The sequence below is a fragment of the Mauremys mutica genome, unplaced genomic scaffold (assembly GCF_020497125.1).
Source record: "Mauremys mutica isolate MM-2020 ecotype Southern unplaced genomic scaffold, ASM2049712v1 Super-Scaffold_100286, whole genome shotgun sequence".
Taxonomy (NCBI): domain Eukaryota; kingdom Metazoa; phylum Chordata; order Testudines; family Geoemydidae; genus Mauremys; species Mauremys mutica.
Window position 1 is genome coordinate 276,698 of NW_025423304.1, and position 21,467 is coordinate 298,164.

General features: G+C 51.3%; 1 non-coding gene across 1 annotated transcript; it reads left to right on the forward strand.

Moving 5' to 3' along the window:
- Nucleotides 1-8,454: 8,454 nt before the first annotated feature.
- On the forward strand, nt 8,455-8,536 carry TRNAR-CCU. The gene has a single exon. It is a non-coding gene; the product is annotated as a tRNA-Arg (tRNA).
- The last annotated feature ends 12,931 nt before the right edge of the window (nt 8,537-21,467 follow it).

The window sequence follows — 21,467 nt, forward strand, 5'->3', positions numbered from 1 at the left end:
AGGGATCTCACCAAACGGAGTGACTGGGCAGCAAAAAGGCAGATGAAATTCAATGTGGATAAATGCAAAGTAATGCACATGGGAAAACATGATCCCAATTCTACATCTAAACTGATGGGGTCTAAATTAGCTCTTACAACTTAAGAAAGAGATCTTGGAGTCACTGTGGATACTTCTCTGAAAACATCTACTCAATGAGCATCGGCAGTCAAAAAAGCCAACAAAATGTTGGGAAGGCCTTAGGAAAGGGATGGCTAGTGAGACAGAAATATAATATTGCCTGTCTATAAATCTGTGGTATGCCCACATCTTGAATACTGGAGCTGGTCCCCCATCTCAAAAAGATATATCGGAATTGGGAAAGGTACAGTAAAGGGAAACCAAAATGATTAGGGGTCTTGATCAGCTGCCATGTGAGGTGAGATTAATAAGACTGAGGGGAGTTTTCAGCTTGGAAAAGAGATGACTAAGGGGGGGCTAGGATAGAGGTCTATAAAATGATGACGGGTTTGGAGAAAGTAAATAAGGAAGTATCAGAGGGGTAGCCGTGTTAGTCTGGATCTGTAAGGAAGTGCTAGTTACTCCTCATAACACAAGAACTAGGGGTCACTAAATGAAAGGAATAGGCAGCAGGTTTAAAACAAACCAAAGGAAGAATTTCTTCACCCAACACACAGTCAACCTGGGGAAACTTTGCCAGAGGATGCTGTGAGGGCCAAGACTATAACAGGGTCCACCAAAGAACTAGATAAGTTGATGGAGGACGGGTCCATCATTGGCTATTAGCCAGGATGGGCAGGGATACAAAACCATGCTCTTGAAGTGTCCCCAGCCTCTGTTTGCCGGAAGCTGGGAATGAGCGACGGGGGATGGATCGCTTGATGATTCCCTGTTCTGTTGATTCCCTCGCGGGCACCTGGCATTGGCCACTGTGGGAGGACAGGATTCTGGGCTGGCTGGACCATTGGTCTGATCCAGTATGGCCGTTCTTGTGACCAATAGAGGGCAGCCCCCACCAGCAATATTTATATTTGGTGCACTGAAAGGGCCAACTTTCCAAAGCTGATCCAAAGGTTTAGTAAAAGTGTTTTGGAGAAAAACACTAAACAGAACAATGTGAATGAAAACTGGGAGCTATTGTTTAAGGAGCTTGTTAGATGGAGCATAAGCCACATTGCCTAATTAGCTGAGCTTGCAATGGCCTTCCACTCAACTCGCTGACATTTCTCCATCTGCAAATGTGGTACCCATTTTAAAACCTAGATCCAATCAATTACAACATGTCAGGGAAGATTCTAGGCATCAATGATCTGATCATTGGGTTGATGGTGGTAAACAAGAGATTCCCATAAGGCTCCCTCCCTCCCTCTTCCCAAGAGCCACCCTCATCCTCTCTCTCCCCTTTCTGCTCCTGCATCCTCTGCAAACTTTCAAAGACAGATGCCTCGTGATGGCCTTTGCTCATGGGGATCTTGCCTCTTGGTCAGGGGTTTGGCTCTTTTCGGGGAAAGGATGCAGCAGATGGCATGGTGGGGAGCCCAGGGCCTCCGACCCAGGCCACTCTGAGGGCAACACTTCTTACCACCCGCTATTGTCCTAAGTTCACAGTTTATCACAGGAAGCTCTGAAGGGTGTCAACTCACTGCTTGGTACCTCTTCTCAGCTGGGCGTGGCATGGCAGCTCTCTCTTTAGTGTGGCAGCTGCCTCTGTTATGCTGATAGATCCAGGTTGGTGACGCGGTGGTGGGCGGGATCGAACCGGGGACCTCTGGAGCTTAGTGTGTGGGCCTCTACAGCATGAACTAAAAGCCACCCGGCTGTTAGCGAGGGCTGTATAGAAGACATGTTTTATTGCTCCCTCTAAGTGATCTCGGTGCCACTAGCTGGGACACCCCACCACACCCTGGAGGTGTGTGGGTTACGTACTTCCCCTAGCTGAGGAAGCGCATCCTGAGCTTCGGAGAGTTCCCAGCTGTAATCCCGGACGACCCCTGTAACAATGCGACCACTGGCAGGACACTGCTGAGAGTATCAATTCAGGATAAATTGCTTGGAGCAGGGCAGTCACAGCCCGAGGCTGGGTGCCCTTCACTATTAAAGCACGTCACAGCAGCCATGCAGAGAGGACTTTGGTTTTACCCCACTGGCTAATTGGACATCATAGAATCAATTCCCTCAGCTATTCCAGTTCCCTTCTATCACCACCAGACCCGCTCCTTAGGGGGATGAATGGTTATGAAAACCAATACCCCAGTAAAAGAAAACAGGTTCTCTCAAAGGACCCCAAAAGACCAAGCCCCAAATGCAGGTGAATAGATGAGTCAGATCTTACCCACAAATCACGCTCTTGCAAATCCTTCAGCATGTAAAATCTAAAGGTTTATTCATAAAAAGTAAGAAATATAGATGAGAGTTAAAATTGTTAAAGGAATCAGTTACATCCAGTAATGGCAAAGTTCTTGGTTCAGGCTTGTAGCAGTGATGGAATAAACTGCAGGTTCAAATCAAGTCTCTGGAGTCTGTCCACAGCTGGGATGGGTCATTCAGTCCTTTGTCTAGAGCTTCAGTTTGTAGCAAAGTCCTCCAGTGGTAGAAGCAGGACTGGAGACGAGGCATCAGCCTTCTATCGTCTCTTGCCATGTGGTCTTTGCTTTCTTTGTCGCAAGGACACTCTATCCAGCACGTGGCACAGAAAAACCTTCGAGTTCTGTCCATAGGCAGGTCCCTGCAGACCTTGCTGAGTCACAAGGCGTATCTGCCTTCTCTAAATGGGTCGATTGTAGATGGTCCTTAGTGGGCCATCAAGGAGGCGAGGCAGAACTGACACCAACTTGTCTGGGGTGTTTCCCGGAAGCAGAGCACAAGTTTGAAATATGGGCAGCATAGAGCCAATATTCATAACGTCAACTACAAAAAATGATAGACATCTAGAGATGGCATAATTATAATCAGTCAATCAGAACCTCCACATAGACCCCTTACACAACAACCTTTCTATAATATTGGCTGCAAATAGAGAACAGTGGTCACAACGGTGATCTGTACAGTTACAGATTATGTCAGTAACATCACAGGAGGTGACACAGCATCAGTGAGACTGGGGGTTTGGCTACACTTGCAGGTGTACAGCCCTGGGAGTTAAAGCTGTCTTCGTACAGCTGTGTAGGGAAAGCGCTGCAGTGTGGCCACATTTGCAGCATTTGCAGTGGTGTTGGGAGTGGTGCATTATGGGCAGCTATCCCACAGAGCACCTCTTCCCATTCTGGTGCCGTGGGTTGTGGGAAGGGTGCGGAGGGTGTGGATCATTCTGGTTCCTCTCCCAATGCCCTGTGATGCATCGCTTCACATCCCAGCAATCCCTGTTTTTCCGTCCATGTTTGGCACCATCTTGCATCTTTCAACGTTTTCTGTGCAGCGCAATTCTTTGTTCCGTTTCGGTCTGCGGAAAGTGGAGCCCGAACTGCTGAGGAGTATGCTGACGAGTCTCGCCAGCACATCACGTTTGGCAGTTGAGCTATTCCTTAAGATCCAAAGTGACAGTGAGGAGTCCAACAATGATAGCGAGTCGCATAACGCGTACGACACGAAATTGCTTGTGACATTCACAGACATGCTCAGCACCGTGGAACGCTGCTTTTGGGCTCGGGAAACAAGCACTGAGTGGTGGGATCACATCGTCATGGAAGTCTGGGATGACGAGCAGTGGCTGCAGAACTTTCGGATGAGAAAAGCCACTTTCATGGGACTGTGTGCTGAGCTTGCCCCCACCCTGCGTCACAAGGACATGAGATTGAGATCTGCCCTGCCAGTGGAGAAGTGGGTGGCTACTGCAATCTGGAAGCTGGCAACTCCAGACAGCTACCAATCGGTCGCAAACCAGTCTGAAGTGGGAAAGTCGACCGTTGGAATCGTGTTGATGCAAGTTTGCAGGGCCATTAATCGCATCCTACTAAGAAGAACTGTGACTCTAGGGAAATGTGCAAGACATTGTGGATGGCTTTGCACAAATGGGTTTCCCTAACTGTGGAGAGGCGATAGATGGGACCCATATTCCTATTCTGGCACCACCCCACCTAGCATCCGGGTACGTTAATCAGAAGGGGTATTTCTCTATGGTTCTCCAGGTGTTTGTGGATCACCGTGGGCATTTCTTTGACATTAACGCAGGCTGGCCCGTAAAGGTGCATGATGCACGCATCTTTCGGAACACTGGCCTGTTCAGTAAGCTGCAGGCCGGGACTTTTTTCCCGGACCGGAGGATCACAGTAGGGGACGTCAAAATGCCCATTGTGATCCTTGGAGACCCCGCTTACCCGTTAATGCTGTGGCTCATGAAACCGTACACAGGGAGCCTTGACAGTAGCAAGGAAGAGTTCAACTACAAGCTGAGCCAGTGCCGAATGACTGTGGAGTGTGCTTTTGGCCATTTAAAGGGGCGCTGGCGATCTCTGTATGGGAATCTGAACTTGGGGGAAAGCAGCATCCCTGCGGTTATATCCGTGTGCTGTACCCTTCATAATATTTGTGAAGGGAAGGGTGAAAGATTCAGTCAGGCATGGACCTCCAAGGTTCAAGTCCTGGAGACTGAATTTGCACAGCCAGAGAGCAGGGCTACTAGAGAGGCCCAGCACAGGGCTGCAAGGATTAGGGATGCCTTGAGGGACGAATTTGAGGCTGAAAACCAACAGTAATGTTTGGTGCCTTGCACGGGAGTGAAGTGCAGTGGTTACAATGTTAGTGGGAATCTGTGTTTGCTAAGCTGATTTGCAGTGCCTGTGTCTTTCCTGGGCTAAGGTATCTTTGACTTTATGCAATAATAAAGACTGTTTTCAAAGCCAAGAATTCATTTATTGAAAAGAAAATTACTTTATTGAAAGACACACAATTTTTTGGGAATCTGAAATGGCAGGGGGGTGGGTGGGAACTGTGCAGTCACAGATTTGAATATGTCCTGTCTGGAGTGCTGTGCAATGACTGCTGCACTTCAAGATGGCTATACTGCATGGTGATGGGGGTTGAGTGCAGAGGGTAAGGGTCGTAGTTCTCAGGGCTGGTTGGTGAACGTACATTGGTGGTGATCCACAGGGAGTAGCTCAAACCTGCAAAGTGCCTGGCCAGGGGCAGGACATTAGCCCAGCAAGGGAGGGGTGTGGCAGTGACATCACAAAGGCCTTTTGCAGGACCTCAGCCTATTGGTCTAAGGTGGTGGGGAGGTTGTGACCTCACAGAGAGATGCTGACATCAGCCAGGCAGCACAGGGGCGAGGGGCCAGGGAAACCTCAGAGACCCCTGTGGCTTTGCTCCAGCAAGTCTCCTTCTCCAGGTCTCTCTTTGAGGACTGAGAGAGCATTCGGGTTCATGGACGTGAGCGCCAGGAGGAACCTCTTTCGAGTTTTCTCCTTCCCTTTTAGTGATTTTTACTAGAAAACAGCCGTCCCTGTTTAGAAGGTAAGAGCCTCCTGGAGGTTTGAAACCTGTTCAGTCTGATCCATCTGTTGCAGGGGAGTGCTCTGCAGTTCCCACTGTGGGAGGTCCACCCAAAAATGTGGGGCTAAAATAGTGCTCGGGCAGTGATCCCCACCAGTGACCTGGGCCATCCTTTGGGCTCTCTGGTGAGAACCCTCAGCCTCCCGTCCTCGGTCTCTACCCTGATTGGCTGAGCAGGGGGTTATTGACAGGGAGGAGACTCAGATCCTTGTTGGTCTCTTTTAAGACCAAGTAAATAAGTCAGAACCAGTTCTATGTTTGATGAATTTTGCTGTTCTCTGCATTAATTGTCTCTGAGCAGTTCATGATTCTCTCTGACATTGCAGTTCTCCTCAAATACTTGCTGAATAATTACTGTCACTGTTGTTGGTCTGGAGCTCATCACAGAGCACTTTATTCAGGTCATTCAGTGTCTGAAATTCAAGATCTGATGGTTAGTTTGTAAAAGCAGCAAAGAGTCCTGTGGCACTTTATAGACTAGCAGATGTTCTGGAGCATGAGCTTTCGTGGATGAATACCCACTTCGTCGGATGCATGTAGTGGAAATTTCCAGGGGCAGGTATATTGAAAATCCGAGCTCTAGGGTCCTATTCCCAACTCTGCCCCTGACTGGCTGTGTGACCTAAGACAAGTCAATTCTCCTTTCTCAGCCTTAGCTTCTCCCTCTTTCAAGTAGGGATAATAATGATCCGCTCCTGCCTACCTCACGGTGGGTGGAGGCAGGGTAGGCTCTAGGTTTTTTGCCGCCCCCAGGAAAAAAAAAATTGGCTGCCCCCACCCCAGCCCTGGGCTCCCCCCCATAACCCTTGCTGCCCGAGCTCTGGGCTCTGTCCCCCCCACCCGCACCCCCTGCCGCCCCAGCCCTGGGCTCTGCCCCCCCCCCACCTGCACCCTCCTGCTGCCCCAGCTCTGGGCTCCCCCTTCCCCACCAGTGCTCCCCCACCCACACACCCACTGCTGCCCCAGCCCTGGGCTCCCCCCACCACCTGCACCCTCCTTCTGCCACTGCCCTGGGTCACTGGTAACTTGCTCCCAGGGCAGGTCATTCAACAGGAATTTTGGATGTGCACAGAACACAGACAGGACAGGTTCCCGCATGGTTACAGAACTGCAGTAAAGTGGAACAATTTTCAGCTAGTGTGACTGGAGGATCTCTGGATGCATATTATAAGACTGTCCTCCATAAATGAGGAAAAGTTGAGGTGCCTTTATTATTCTTTGTTTCTATGGGAAATTTGCCAGTGCAATATCACTGTCTTCCTTTTAAACAAACAAAACTAGAAAAAAAATGGCAATGGCTGTTGAAAATAGCAATTCCAGTCCTAAAAACCACTGGGAAGCATTTCTTGCTCAGTTTTATCTAGTAGGATGCCTCTGGAACAATGGGAGCGAGAAACCTGCCTCACTGACAGTGGAGCCATGGAGACACCACACAGCAGCCTTCCCTAGCAGGGGCAGGGGGGTGAGAAGGGACATCATCCGAGCTCCCTGCATCCAGGTCACTTTCCTCAGCCGGGCTGCGTCAGGGGAGGGCAGAGAGCAGCAGCTTCTGATGCTCCCCTCACAGCCCAGCCCAGGTGGGGAAAGTGACCAGGACGCATGGAGCACATAGTGCTGCTCCTCGCTCCCCCCACCCTCTGTGAGGCCACGGAGGAGCATTGGGGCAGGGGAGAGCAGTGAGCACCTTTGCACGGCCACACGGTGCCCTTTGACCCCCTGGAGCCCTGGGCGGCTGCCGGGGGCCCCACCACTAAGGCCGGCCGGGCTCCCCAGCACGAACAGCAGAGACACAGGGAGACTGGCCACCCACTGAGCAGAGGTAGCCTGGGCGGCTCGTAATGGAGGCTCGGGGGAGGGGGCTCAGCCTCCCCAAACCTTGCGTCGCCAAGGGGGCAGTGGGGCCCATGACTAGGGGCCCTGGCCAAATTGGGCCCCCCTGGGAAAGTCTCCCCCATGTCGGCCCCAGGGCTGGAGGAGCTCCCACTCCCTGCTACGGCCCGGGGGCTGCAGCAGGGGCACAGAGCGTCTCTGGTCTCGGGGCCGCAGCGGGGCCGGGGTAAAGGAGTGACAGGGTGGGGCCAGTGGGGGAAGGGGTGGAACAGAGGTGACAGTGGGTGGGGCCGTGGGTGGAAGGGGGCGGAGCCACAGACAGAAGTGGGGGGGGGTCATGGTTCCGGTGCTGGGGCCCCCACACTTGTTCTCCCTTTCCCTGGGCTTTGGCATCACTAGCCCCTGCTGAGCGAGTAGGGGTCAGTGGTCCCCAAAATGTGGGGTGTGACTCCTAGGGGGACACAGAGGAAGATTGATGGGGGCACCCCAGAGCCTGAGCCAGCCCCCATGGAGGGCAGGGAGGGAGCCCCACTCAGCCCCACTCTGTCCCAGCTCTCCCCCAACCCCACCCTCAGCCTGGCCCCTGGCTCCCAGCCCGGCCTCGACCCCCTTACCCCTGTCCGCACCCCTCTCCCCAGCAAGCACCGGCCCCACTCCCAGCCCCGGTTCTCGACCGCGGCTACCGAGGGGCCACAGCCATGGATACGAGGGCGCAGTGTGAAATGTTTGGGGACAACTGGGTTAGGGTGACGTCCTCAATCACTTCTCTGCCGTCCAATGAAAGCGATTCCTCCTCCACCCACCCCTCCGTCAGGACGGCCTAGGTACATTCTCCTGCCCTTCACTTGTACAGGAAGGAGAATACCATTTCATTCCACTCAATCCTAAAGTGATTTGTAACCACCACCATCCCAAACTGGTCATTTTGGGGAAGCGGCCCCACCATGCTGCATAGCTAGGCAGAGCAGGGGTGTCTATGCAAACACGGCCTGTTCCTGAAGTCTTCCCCCAGCTCCTCACTAGATGTGAGGGGGGAGCTCATTCAGCCCCTGCTTGTGCTTAGGATTGGGGAACTCCTTAGTGTCCCGATCTCTGCTGGCCTTAGATTTCTCCTCCTGTCCCTATTTTAGCAGCTCAGATGAAGTGGCCGAGTGGTTAAGGTGCTGGATTCCTAATCCATTGTGCTCTGCATGCATGGGTTCAAATCCCATCCTTATTGGACGCATTTAGTCTTCACTCTCCTTTATAGACAACCATCTCCCCCCTTGGTACAATGACAGATCAAACAAGGTTGCTTCTTGCAAACGAAAACCTTCTCAGAATCTCAGCTGCCCCCCTCCCACCCGCTTCAAATAAAATGTCTAAATCCCAGATTTCTAAAAAAAAATCTCTAGTCCTGCATTTCTTAGCTTTTATCTCAAAAGGGAACAGCCTCATAATCTCCCCCAAACACCCTGGGACCTCCCCAAATAATTAAAATACCCCCAACCTGAGCAAGGCCACAACAGTGAACCAGAGCTAGTGTCTAGGCCAAGCTGTTCTGAAGGAGACAACTCAACCATTTTCTCTCTGCTTCCCTTGGCAAAGTCTGACTGGGAAAACAAAATTCCCCAATCTGAAAATTTTCTGCTGAGAAACCACTACTAGTCTGTTTGGGGACTTTGGTTTGAATGTACTATTATTATTCTCTTCTGATTTCTGAATCAGTTTTGTCATCCAGGTGTGATTCCAGCTGTTGAGTTGTGGGGGAGAGAGGCCAATTCATAGTGTCTCTACCCCCCCTTTCATAGTTTCTTCCAACTGGCTAGGAAGTACCTTTGCTAGGATGTGAGCCAAGCAGTGTCCATTGTCGCTGTGCTATCTCGGAGAAGTCTGCATTGTACACGGTTCCTGGGATAGTCCTTGGGAGTGTGGATCCCTTTAATGGGCCAGCAGCGGGTCTGGCTCCTCCATTGTCACACCTGAAAGGCTGGTGGTGGGCATTTCTCAACCTCATCTCAGTAACACACACAGAGCAAAACTTCCCAGCCAATGCTACACACACAATCCAACACAATAGTAATGTTCAACAGACCAAGACTTTTGAAATGATACCTCACCAGGCAGACTTTGTACAAACCGTATCATCATTATAGGAGAGTGGTGAATATGGGGCTTCCAGGGTGCTGCTTTGAGCACAGCGAGCCACACCTGGGCTGACATTGCAATGGAGACGTACCCTTAGAGTCCATCTCTCCTGGGATAAAGATGGCAGCATGGCTGGCCTGGACCATCTGACGTGGGCTCATGAAGCTAAAGCTGTGGGGCTAAAAACTGTGGCGCAGATATTTGTGTTCACACTGAAGCCTGGGTTCGGAAACCCTCACCCCTTGTGGGGTCTCAGAGGTTGGGCTCAAGCCCATCTGTCTGCACTGTAATTTTATAGTCTTGCAGCTCAAGCCCCATAACCCTGAGTCAGCTGACCCGGGCTTTGCGACAGGTGCCCTGGGTGTGTTAATTGCAGTGCAGACATAACATTAGGCTACGTCTCCAGTGCAATGAAACACCCACGACTGGCCCGTGTCACATTAATCAGGGTCATGCGGCTTGGGCTGTAAAGTTGCAGTGTCCGTGTCTCGGCTCAGGCTCAGTCCCCTGCTCCAGGAGCCCAGAAGGTTGGGAGGGAGTTTAGCAAGTGGAAATGGTAAAACCGCAGGGGCGTATTACCCTGGACTCATGGCATTTCTCCATTGGTCTGTCTGCTCTGGGGCAGGGACAGAAACACGTCCTGCTGCTTTTGTTATTTGAAAGGGCGGTTTAGGATTTTCATTCTCGGACACGGTGCACAAAACAGGACTCAACCCTCGGCATAAACTAAACAAGCTGCCCACAGATTCTGGCAGCCACAATGAGCATTTGGTGTGAGAGCTCAGACCTGCCCCTGTCCCAGAGGGACGGGGTCATCTGTGAGGGGACTGGACCACTGACCTATCAGCTACTAACTCCCAAACTTTCAGTAACTATCATCAGTGCCTGTGAATGTAATTTAAACCATAAGAAAAACCACACTAGGCTAGACCGAAGGTCCATCTAGCTCTGAATCTTGTCTTCTGACAGTAGCCAATACCAGGTGCCCCAAAAGCAACTCAGTAAGGTACCAATGGAACTTGAACCCAGGATCTCCTGTATACAAAACAGTGGTTTTAGCCAGCTAAGCCATGGTGCCTACAGCTGCTGAAGGGATCATGTCTGCACACACCTGACTTTCTGCCAACCTCCATCTGGGCCTGACAAGCTTTGCTTGTGTTTGCATTCAGTAAAGCAGGAGCAGGTGAAGTTTTACTCCCAAGGTTCTTGGACAGGTCGACACTACAAAATTAGATCGGTGTAACTACATTACTCAGGGGTGTGAAAAATTTACCTCCCTAAGCAATGCAGTTATATCAGCCTAACCCCGGTGCAGATAGCGCTGTGCCAACAGGAGGGCTTCTCCCATCAACATAGCTTGGGGAGGGGCTTGGTTAGTGAAGATGAAGAGAATAGGTGGACCATGGCTCTTGCATTTGGGGAGGCTGTGTGTCACCGCTGGAAGCTCCCTAGAAGTGGGGGGCCCATTGGTGCCCAGACCATGGCACTGCCCCCCCCCTTCTCCTCTCTCTGAGGCCCCCCCTGTGCTCCCCTCTTGCTCCTGTTTGGCCACTTCCCACCCCCGCTCTTCCTTTTTGGCTGAGGACGGCTGAGCCACCTTTCGCTCGCTCCTCTCCTCCCCCAAGGCCTTCCTGCCTCCTGCTCGTGCCTCTCCACCCCCTACCACAAGGTCTGCCCACCAGCCGCCACCTCCCTGACCCGTCCCTGCAACCCACCCTGCCCACCACCCACACCTCTCTGCCTCTCCCTTGAGACCAGCCCTCTCCACTGCCCCCACCTCTCTGCCCCTCCCCTGAGACCCACCCTGTCCACGTCTTTCTTCGGTCATCTGTTGTTATTCCATGAAACATCAAGAATGGAATAAAAAGCTGAGTTTACTCCAGGGTGAGGAAAGAAAGGAGCCACCAACCCCCTGGCATTGCTGCTTTAGTTAAAGTGTTTTAATTAAACAGCTATTGAATGTCCTCCCTATGCCCCTTGTGTCCCCAGAGCACATCCCTGCTAGCAGTTCTTGGATGGCCACAGAGAGCAGTGCACTGTGGGCAACTATCCCACTGTGCAACTGGCTGCAGGGTGTTTTGGGAAGGGTTTGCAATGCCTCACGGGCTGGTACAGCATCACATGATGCAGGTTTCTCTATCCCACCGTTCCACGGGCATCTTACTAGATTGCCAGCTGCTTTTCAACTGCAGTGTGCGTGGCGGGGTACAGACTGTTTGTGTTCTGGGGAGGGGAACAGGAGAAAAGACAAAAGAAGCAAGAGACGAAGAGAAAGGAGGGAGGGAGGGAGGGAGGAAAAAGTGAAACAAAAAGCACAAACCCCAATGTCTCCAGTGATTCTGAGGGACAAAATCCCAGGTGTGCAATAAAATTCTTCCTCCTTAAGCTCGTGTTTTCCATGCCTAGAATTCAACTGTCACCAGATGGATCAGACTGAACAGGTTTCAAACCTCCAGGAGGCTCTTACCTTCTAAACAGGGATGTCTGTTTTCCAGTAAAATCACTAAAAGGGAAGGAGAAAACTCAAAAGAGGTTCCTTGTGGCGCTCACGTCCGTGAACCCAAATACTCTCTCAGTCCTCAAAGAGAGACCTGGGGAAGGAGACTTGCTGAAGCAAAGCCACAGGAGTCTCTGAGGTTTCCCTGGCCCCTCGCCCCTGTCCTGCCTGGCTAATGTCAGCATCTCTCTGTGAGGTCACCACCTCCCCACCACCTTGGACCAATAGTCTGAGGTCCTGCAAAAGACCTTTGTGATGTCACTGCCACACCCCTCCCTTGCTGTGCCAATGTCCTGCCCCTGGCCAGGCACTTTGGAGGTTTGAGCTACTCCAGGTAGATCACCCCACTCAAGGAGCGTTCGTTCTAGGCAGAACTGACACCAACTTGTCTGGCTGGGGTGTTCCCTGGAAGCAGAGCACAAGTTTGAAATACGGGCAGCATAGAGCCTATAATCATAACGTCAACTACAAAAATGATACACATCTAGAGATAGCATCATTATAATCAGCCAATCAGAACCTCTCCATAGACCCCTTACACAACAACCTTTCTACAATATTGGCTGCAAATATAGAACCGTGGTCGCAGCAGTGATCTATACAGTTACAGATTATGTCAATAACATTACAAGAGGTGACACAGCATCAGTGAGACTGATACTGTCTCCAGTTTTGGTGTCCTCATGTGAAAAAGATGTTGTGAAATTGGAGCTGGGGCAGCAAAGAGCCACCAAATGTTCTGAGGGCCGGAGAAAAATGCCTTCTAGTGAGCTATTGAAAGAGCTCAACCTGTTTAGCTTATCAAAAGAAGATTGAAAGGTGACTTCACTGAAGCGTTGAAGTGCCTTAATGGAGAGAAAAGATTGGGTATTAAAGGGCTCTTTAATTGAGCAGAAAAAGGCCTAACAAGACCCAATGGCTGGAAGATGAAAAGAGACAAATTCATATTACAACTAAGGCACAAATATTCAACAGCGAGGATGATTCACCACAGGAACAAGCTACCAAGGAAAGTGGTGGATTCTCCATCTCCTGATGTCATTTCATGAAGACTAGATGCCTTTCTGGAATGTGTTTGCCCCAAAAGTAGCTCTTGTGTCCTACAGGAGGCCTGTGATACGCAGGGGGTCAGATTAGATGCTCTAATGGTCTCTTCTGGCCATGAAGTCGACTAATTTCTGAAAAACTGAATGTAGCTTTGGGAGCAGCGTCTGATGTTTTCCTGTCTAGCCGGCTTGCTGCCTAGAACGAATGCTCCTTGAGTGGGGTGATCCACAGGGAGTAGCTGAAACCTGCAAAGTGCCTGGCCAGGGGCAGGACATTAGCCCAGCAAGGGAGGGGTGTGGCAGTGACATCACAAAGGCCTTTTGCAGGACCTCAGCCTATTGGTCCAAGGTGGTGGGGAGGTGGTGACCTCACAGAGAGATGCTGACATCAGCCAGGCAGCACAGGGGCGAGGGGCCAGAGAAACCTCAGAGACCCCTGTGGCTTTGCTCCAGCAAGTCTCCTTCTCCAGGTCTCTCTTTGAGGACTGAGGGAGTATTCGGGTTCACGGACGTGAGCGCCAGAAGGAACCTCTTTCGAGTTTTCTCCTTCCCTTTCAGTGATTTTACTAGAAAACAGCCGTCCCTGTTTAGAAGGTAAGAGCCTCCTGGAGGTTTGAAACCTGTTCAGTCTGATCCATCTGGTGAGAGTTGAATTCGAGGCATGGAAAACACAAGCTTAAGGAGGCAGAATTTTATTCTGCACCTGGGATTTTGTCCCTTAGAATCACTGGGGAGATTAGGGTTTGTCCTTTTTGTTTCCCGTTTTCCTCCCTCCCTCCCTCCTTTCTCTTCGTCTCTTGCTTCTTTTGTCCTTTCTCCTGTTCACCTCCCAACACCAGGAGGTAGGGGTGTGTGTTTGTGTGTGCTGCGGGCAGTGCTCTGCAGCTCCCACTGTGGGAGGTCCACCCAAAAATGTGGGGCTGAAATAGTGCTCGGGCAGTGATCCCCATCAGTGACCTGGGCCATCCTTTGGGTTCTCTGGTGAGAACCCTCAGCCTCCCGTCCTCAGTCTCTACCCTGATTGGCTGAGCAGGGGGTTATTGACAGGGAGGAGACTCAGGTCCTTGTTGGTCTCTTTTAAGACCAAGGAAATAAGTCAGAACCAGTTCTATGTTTGATGAATTTTGCTGCTTCTCTACATTAATGGTCTCTGAGCAGTTCATGATTCTCTCAAATGTTGCAGTTCTCCTCAAATACTTGCTGAATAATTCGTGTCCACTGTTGTTGGTCTGGAGCTCATCTGTGAGCACTTTATTCAGGTCATTCTGTGTATGAAATTCAAGATCCGATGGTTAGATTGAAAATCAGGGCTCTTGGGTCCTATTCCCAGCTCTGCCCCTGACTGGCTGTGTGACCTAAGACAAGTCAATTCTCCTTTCTCAGCCTGAGCTTCTCTCTCTTTCAAGTAGGGATAATAATGATCCGCTCCTACCTAGCTCAACTCACTCACTCTTCCCCAGCACACACACTGTCTCTCCCCAGAACACAAACAGTCTCTACCCCGCCATGCACACTGCAGTTGAAAAGCAGCTGGTAATCTAGTAAGATGCCCATGGAACGGTGGGATAGAGAAACCTGCATCATGTGATGCTGTACCAGCCCGTGAGGCATTGCAAACCCTTCCCAAAACACCCTGCAGCCAGTTGCACAGTGGGATAGTTGCCCACAGTGCACTGCTCTCTGTTGCCATCCAAGAACTGCTAGCAGGGATGTGCTCTGGGGACGCAAGGGGCATAGGGAGGACATTCAATAGCTGTTTAGTTAAAACACTTTAACTAAAGCAGCAATGCCGGGGGGTTGGTGAATTCTTTGTTTCCTCACCCTGGAGTAAACTCAGCTTTTTATTCCATTCTTGATGCTTCATGGAATAACAACAGATGACCGAAGAAAGACGTGGACAGGGTGGGTCTCAGGGGAGGGGCAGAGAGTTTTGAGCGGTGGGCAGAGCAGGTCTCGGAGGTGGGGGCAGTGGGCAGGGCAGGTCTCAGGGGAGAGGCAGAGAGGTGTGGGTGGTGGGCAGGGTGGGTTGCAGGGACGGGTCAGGGAGGTGGCGGCTGGTGGGCAGACCGTGTGGTAGGGGGTGGAGAGGCACGAGCAGGAGGCAGGAAGGCCTTGGGGGAGGAGAGGAGCGAGCGAAAGGTGGATCAGCTGTCCTCAGCCAAAGAGGAAGAGCGGGGGGTGGGAAGTGGCCAAACAGGAGCAAGGGGGGAGCACAGGTGGGGCCGCAGAGAGAGGAGAAGGGGGGGGGGCAGTGCCATGGTCTGGGCACCAATGGGCCCCCCACTTCTAGGGAGCTTCCAGCGCTCACACCCAGCCTCCCCAAATGCAAGAGCCATGGGCCACCTATTCTGTTCATCTTCACTAACCAAGCCCCTCCCCAAGCTGTGTTGATGGGAGACGCCCTCCTGTTGGCACAGCGCTATCTGCACCGGGGTTAGGCTGATATAACTGCATTGCTTAGGGAGGTAAATATTTTACACCCCTGAGTAATGTAGTTACACCGATCTAATTTTGTAGTGTAGATCTGTCCAAAGAACCTTGGGAGTAAAACTTCACCTGCTCCTCTGCTTTACTGAATCCAAACACCAGCAAAGCTTGTCAGGCCCAGATGGAGGTTGGCAGAGAGTCAGGTGTGTGCAGACATGATCCCTTCAGGAGCTGTAGGCACCATGGCTTAGCTGGCTAAAACCACTGTTTTGTGTGCAGGAGATCCTGGGTTCAAGTTCCAGTGGTACCTTATTGAGTTGCTTTTGAGGCACCTGGTATTGGTTACTGTCAGAAGACAAGATTCAGAGCTAGATGAACCTTCGGTCTAGCCTAGTGTGGTTTTTCTTATGGTTTAAATTACGCTCACAGGCACTGATGATAGAGTTACTGAAAGTTTGGGAGTTAGGAGCTGATAGGTCAGTGGTCCAGTCCCCTCACAGACGACCCCGTCCCTCTGGGACAGGGGCAGGTCTGAGCTCTAACACCAAATGCTCATTGTGGCTGCCAGAATCTGTGGGCAGCTCGTTTAGTTTATGCCGAGGGTTGAGTCCTGTTTTGTGCACCGTGTCTGAGAATGAAAATCCTAACCTGCCCTTTGAAATAACAAAAGCAGCAGGACGTGTTTCTGTCCCTGCCCCAGAGCAGACAGACCGATGGAGAAATGCCATGAGTCCAGGGTAATACTCCCCTGCGGTTTTACCATTTCCACTTGCTAAACTCCCTCCCAAACTTCTGGGCTCCTGGAGCAGGGGACTGAGCCTGAGCCGAGACACGGACACTGCAACTTTACAGCCCAAGCCGCATGACCCTGATTAATGTGACACGGGCCAGTCGTGGGTGTTTCATTGCACTGGAGACGTAGCCTAATGTTATGTCTACACTGCGATTAACACACCCAGGGCACCTGTCACAAAGCCCGGGTCAGCTGAATCAGGGTTATAGGGCTTGGGCTGCAAGACTATAAAATTACAGTGCAGACAGATGGACTTGAGCCCAACCTCTGAGACCCCACGAGGGGTGAGGGTTTCCGAACCCAGGCTTCAGTGCAAACACAAATATCTGCACCACAGTTTTTAGCCTCTCAGCTTTAGCTCCATGAGCCCACGTCAGATGGTCCAGGCCAGCCATGCTGCCATCTTTATCCCAGGAGAGATGGACTCTAAGGGTACGTCTCCACTGCAATGTCAGCCCAGGGGTGGCACGCTGTGCTCAAAGCAGCACCCTGGAAGCCCCATATTCACCACTCTCATACAATGATGATACGGTTTGTACAAAGTCTGCCTGGTGAGGTATCATTTCAAAAGTCTTGGTCTGTTGAACCTTAATATCTTGTTGGATTGTGTGTGTAGCATTGGCTGGGAAGTTTTGCTCTGTGTGTGTGACTGAGATGAGGTTGGGAAATGCCCACTACCAGCCTTTCAGGTATGACAATGGAGGAGCCAGACTCGCTGCTGGCCCATTAAAGGTATCCACGCTCCCAAGGACTATCCCAGGAGCCGTGTACAATGCAGACTTTTCCGAGATAGCACAGCGACAATGGACACTGCTTGACTCACATCATAGCAAAGGGACTTCCTAGCAAGTTGAAAGAAACTATGAAGGGGGCGGTAGAGACATCATGAGTTGACCTCTCTCCCCCACAACTCAACAGCTGGAAATACACCTGGATGACAAAACTGATTCAGAAATCAGAAGAGAATAATAATAGTACATTCAAACCAAAGTCCCCAAACAGACTAGTAGTGGTTTTTCAGCAGAAAATTTTCAGTTTGGGGAATTTTGTTTTCTCAGTCAGACTTTGCCAAGGGAAGCAGAGAGAAAATGGTTGAGTTGTCTCCTTCAGAACAGCTTGGCCTAGACACTAGCTCTGGTTCACTGTTGTGGCCTTGCTCAGGTTGGGGGTATTTTAATTATTTGGGGAGGTCCCAGGGTGTTTCGGGGAGATTATGAGGCTGTTCCCCTTTGAGATAAAAACTAAGAAATGCAGGACTAGAAATTTTTTTTTAGAAATCTGGGATTTAGACATTTTATTTGAAGCAAGTGGGGAGGCAGCTGAGATTCTGAGAAGCTTTTTGTTTGCAAGAAGCAACATTGTTTGATCTGTCATTGCACCAAGGGGGGAGATGGTTGTCTGTAAAGGAGAGTGAAGACTAAATGCATGCAATGAGGATGGGATTCAAACCCATGCGTGCAGAGCACAATGGATTAGCAGTCCATCACCTTAATCACTCAGCCACCTCATCTGAGCTGCTAAGACAGGGACAGGAGGAGAAATCTAAGTCTGGCAGAGATACGGACACTAAGGAATTTTTAAATACTAAGCGTAAGCAGGGGCTGAATGAGCTCCCCCCTCACATCTAGTGAGGAGCTGGGGGAAGACTTCAGTAACAGGCCGTGTTTGCATAGACACCCCTACTCTGCCTAGCTTTGCAGCATGATGGGGCCGCTTCCCCAAAATGACCAGTTTGGGATGGTGGCGGGTAACAAATCACTTTAGGATTGAGTGAAATGAAAAGTTATTCTCCTTCCTGTACGAGTGAAGGGCAGCGGAACGTACCTAGGCCGTCCTGATGGAGGGGTGGGTGGGGGAGGAATCGCTTTCATTGGACGGCAGAGAAGTGATTGAGGACGTCACCCTAACCCAGTGGTCCCCAAACATTTCACACTGCGCCCTCGTACCCATGGCTGTGGCCCCTCGGAAGCCGCGGTCGAGAACCGGGGCTGGGAGTGGGGCCGGTGCTTGCTGGGGAGAGGGGTGCGGACAGGGGTAAGGGGGTCGAGGCCGGGCTGGGAGCCAGGGGCCCAGGCTGAGGGTGGGGTTGGGGAAGAGCTGGGACAGAGTGGGGCTGAGTGGGGCTCCCTCCCTGCCCTCCATGGGGGCTGGCTCAGGCCCTGAGGTGCCCCCATCAATCTTCCTCTGTGTCCCCCTAGGAGTCACGCCCCACATTTTGGGGCCCACTGACCCCTACTCGCTAAGCAGGGGCTAGTGATGCCAAAGGCCAGGGAAAGGGAAAACAAGTGCGGGGGCCCAAGCACCGGAAGCCTGCCCCCCCACTTCTGTGTGTGTGTCATAGGTCTCACCCCCACTTGGAGCTGTTGGGTTCCAATGTGGGGACCTCCTTTTTTCCCTCTAAACTAAAATCCTAGTTTAGATCTACTATGCTGCCACCAGTCAGATTTAAAGTGTCTGACACACTGCCTGTTCCCCCAACTTTCCCTGGGGAACACAGATTCAATGTCCCTGAATCTCTACTCACAGGGAAGCAGCCCACTTCCCCCCTCCCTCTCTCCTAGCCACTTTGGAGAGATATACACCGAGTCAAATCCTTGACTCAACACAAAGAGGGACTTACCACCCCCTCCCCTTCCCTAGTCCTGGAAAGAGATACCTGATTCAAACTGCTTGAATCAAACCCAGGAGGAATTCTCTCTTCCCTCCTCCCCTTCCCCTGAATTTCCACAAGAGAAGGAATTAACCAAGTCCAAAGAAAAGAAAATAATTTATTAAAGAATAAAAAGAAAAGTCACTATCTCTGTAACCAAATGAAACAATACAGGGTCTAAACTTATCAATCTCTGGAGAGAATCCCCCCTCCCCCTTTCTTTCTCAGTAAAAGCAAAGTAACAGCAAACAGGAATAAAGAATTTCCTTTAGCAAACACACCATTGCAAATATAGAAATCAAATTATAAGACTAATTCACCTTTCTAATTAATACTCACTATTAAATAGTAGAAACTACTCCAGGAGAACTTGGAGACATGACTGGTCTCTCTTAGATCCAAAGAGAGCTCAGAGAAAACAAAGAAAACAAAGACAAAGGCTTCCCTCCACAGAGATTTGAAAAAATCTTATCTCTGATTGGTCCTCTGGTCAGGTGGTCATCAGGTACTGCATGTTAACCCTTTACAGGTAAGAGAGATCTTAACCCTTAACTATCTGTTTATGACAGTGTGGCTCCGCCCCCTTCCACACCTTCCACCCACGGCCCCATCCACTGTCACTCCTTTACCCCGGCCCCGCTGCGGCCCCGAGACCAGAGAAGCTCTGTGCCCCTGCTGCAGCCCCCGGGCCGTAGCAGGGAGTGGGAGCTCCTCCAGCCCTGGGGCTGACATGGGGGAGACTTTCCCGGGGGGCCCAATTTGGCCAGGGCCCCTAGTCATGGGCCCCACTGCCCCCTTGGCGATGCAAGGTTAGGGGAGGCTGAGCCCCCCCGAGCCTCCATTACGAGCCGCCCAGGCTACCTCTGCTCAGTGGGTGGCCAGTCTCCCTGTGTCTCTGCTGTTCGTGCTGGGGAGCCTGGCCGGCCTTAGGGGTGGGGCCCCCGGTAGCCGCCCAGGGCTCCAGGCGGTCAAAGGGCACCGTGTGGCCGTGCAAAGGTGCTCACTGCTCTCCCCTGCCCCAATGCTCCTCCGTGACCCCATAGAGGGTGGGGGGAGCGAGGAGCAATACTACGTGCTCCCTGCGTCCTGGTCACTTTCCCCACCGGGGCTGGGCTGCGAGGGGAGCATCAGAAGCTGCTGCTCTCTGCCCTCCCCTGACGCAGCCCGGCTGAGGAAAGTGACCTGGATGCAGGGAGCTCGGATGATGTCCCTTCTCGCCCCCCTGCCCCTGCTAGGCAAGGCTGCTGTGTGGTGTCTCCATGGCTGCACTTTCAGTGATGCAGGTTTCTCTATCCCATTGTTCCAGCGGCATCCTACTAGATTGCCAGCTGCTTTTCAACTGCAGTGTGAAGACTGTGTGTGTGTGTGGGGACAGACAGTGTGTGTGTGCTGGGGAAGAGTGAGTGTGTTGAGGTAGGTAGGAGCGGATCATTATTATCCCTACTTGAAACAGGGAGAAGCTAAGGCTGAGAAAGGAGAATTGACTTGTCTGAGGTCACACAGCCAGTCAGTGGCAGAGTTGGGAATAGGACCCAAGAGCCCTGATTTTCAAACTAACCATCGGATCTTGAATTTCAGACATTGAATGACCTGAATAAAGTGCTCTCACATGAGCTACAGACCAACAACAGTGCACAGGAATTATTCAGCAAGTATTTGAGAACTGCAATGTTAGAGAGAATCATGAACTGCTCAGAGACCATTAATGTAGAGAAGCAGCAAAATCCATCAAACATAGAACTGGTTCTGACTTATTTCCTTGGTCTTAAAGAGAACAAGGACCTGAGTCTCCTCCCTGTCAATAACCCCCTGCTCAGCCAATCAGGGTAGAGACTGAGGGCGGGAGGCTGAGGGTTCTCACCAGAGAGCCCAAAGGATGGCCCAGGTCACTGGTGGGGATCACTGCCCGAGCACTATTTCAGCCCCACATTTTTGTGTGGATCTCCCACAGTGGGAGCTGCAGCGCACTCCCCTGCAACACACACACACACACACACACACACACACACACACACACACACACACACACACACACACACACACACACACACACACACACACACACCACCCTCTCCTGGGTATTGGGAGGGGAACAGGAGAAAGGACAAAAGAAGCAAGAGATAAAGAGAAAGGAGGGAGGGATGGAGGAAAAGGTAAAACAAAAAGGACAAACTCCAATGTCCCCAGTGATTCTAAGGGACAAAATCCCAGGTGCAGAATAAAATTCTGCCTCCTTAAGCTCGTGTTTTCCATGCCTAGAATTCAACTCTCACCAGATGGATCAGAGTGAAAAGGTTTCAGACCTTGAGGCGGCTCTTACCTTCTAAACAGGGATTGCTGTTTTCTAGTAAAATCACTGAAAGGCAAGGAGAAAACTCGAAAGAGGTTCCTCCTGGCGCTCACGTCCGTGAACCTGAATACTCTTTCAGTCCTCAAAGAGAGACCTGGAGAAGGAGACTTGCTGGAGCAAAGCCACAGGGGTCTCTGAGGTTCCCTGGCCCCTCGCCCCGGTCCTGCCTGGCTGATGTCAGCATCTCTCTGTGAGGTCACCACCTCCCCACCACCTTGGACCAATAGGCTGAGGTCCTGCAAAGGCCTTTGTGATGTCAC